Consider the following 1,735-nt stretch of genomic DNA (forward strand, 5'->3'; position numbering starts at 1 on the left):
AGATCACAATGTTGTCTGCAAACATCATAGTCCATGGGGACTCCTGTCTGATCTCATCTGTCAACCTGTCCATCACCAAAGAAAGGACTCAGAGCTGATCCTTGGTGTAATTCCACCTGCACCTTGAATGAGTCTGTCATTCCCATTGTGCATCTCACCGCTGTCACACTATTCTTGTACAAGTCCTGCCCTACCCTCACATATTTTTCTGACAATCCAGACTTACTCATACAATTCCACAACTCTTCTCTTGGCACCCTGTCGTAAGCTTTCTCTAAATCCACAAACACACAATGTAACTCCTTCTGGCCTTCTCTGTACTTCTCCAGCAGGACTGTCAAAGCACCCACTGCATCTGCAGTGATCTTTATTGCTTCTCACAGATCTTCACCTGTTTTCTAAGCCTAGCTTCTACTACTTTTCCCCATGAACTTCATGCTGTGGCAGATCACCTTTCTGCCTGGGTAGTTACTGCACCTCTGCACATCACCCTTGTTCTTAAAAATAGGAACCAGTGCACTTTGTCTCTACTCCTCAGGCATCCTCTCATTTTCCAAGATTTTATTAAACAATCTGGTTAGAAACTTCACTGCCATCTCTCCAAAACACTTCCATGCAACCTGGAGACAGAGAATGGTTTTTACAGTTTATTTTGGGTGATATGCATGCAGGCTTGGCAGAGTGGTCTGATAGCAGAGGACAGGAGCAGCTGGGCAGGGAAAGCAGAGGAGTCGAATATGGGTGGACCGGGCGTGGCGAATCTGAAGCACATAGAGAACAGGTAAGCAGGAGTCTCAGGAAGACAAACACCAAAAACACACAAGATGAAAAAATCTTCAGTGTTGAGGCCTAGACATCAGTACCACAATAGAGACTGAAAGATCCTAAACCCTAAGATGCCATTATCATCTTCATCCTTTATCACCCTAACCTACTGGAGGTCCTTTCCAACTCAGGAAGTACAGCCTGCTCTGTACCGTGGGTTGTCCAGTCCAGTTTGCTGTCCAGCGACAGCCAGGTGGTACTTGTAGGAATCCACAGCCTCCACCTCAACACCTTTAGATCAGAACTGGTGGCGATCTTAGTCTGAACTTCCCAAAGTTAATGAGCAGCTCTTTTGTCTTTGAGGTGGTGAGCTGTAGATGATTTGTGTGGCGCCAGTCAGCAAAGTCCTCCACTAGGCTTGCAGCAGACATCCGAGGTATACAGGGTGAAGAGAAGAGGGGCCAGTGCTGCTTATCACAGCATCAGACATGGTGTCCCTCAGCCTAACATACTGCTGCCTGTCCGTGAGGTAGCAGGAGGAAACCAGGCACCAACCAGGCATGTTTAGAGGAAACCAAGTAACATCCCTAAAGTGAAGCATGGTGGTGGCATGCGACATGTTGTGGAGCTGGTTTTCAGTGGTAGGAATTGGAAGACTAGTCAGGACTGAGGGAAAGATGAATGCAGCAATATACAGAGTCATCCTGGATGAAAACTGGTTCCAGAGCGCTCTTGACCTCAGACAGAGGCGACGGTTGATCTTTCAGAAAGACGATAACCCTCAGCACACAGGCAAGATATCAAAGGAGTGGCTTCAGGACAACACTGTAAATGTCCTCGAGTGGCCCAGCCAGAGCCCAGACCTGAATCTGATTTTACATCTCTGGAGAGATCTGAAAATGTCTGTGCACTGACACTTCCCATCCAACCTGATGGAAATTGAGAGGTGCTGCAAACAGGAATGGTCAAA

This window comes from Thalassophryne amazonica, chromosome 5 (genome assembly GCF_902500255.1).
Source record: "Thalassophryne amazonica chromosome 5, fThaAma1.1, whole genome shotgun sequence".
NCBI lineage: Eukaryota > Metazoa > Chordata > Actinopteri > Batrachoidiformes > Batrachoididae > Thalassophryne > Thalassophryne amazonica.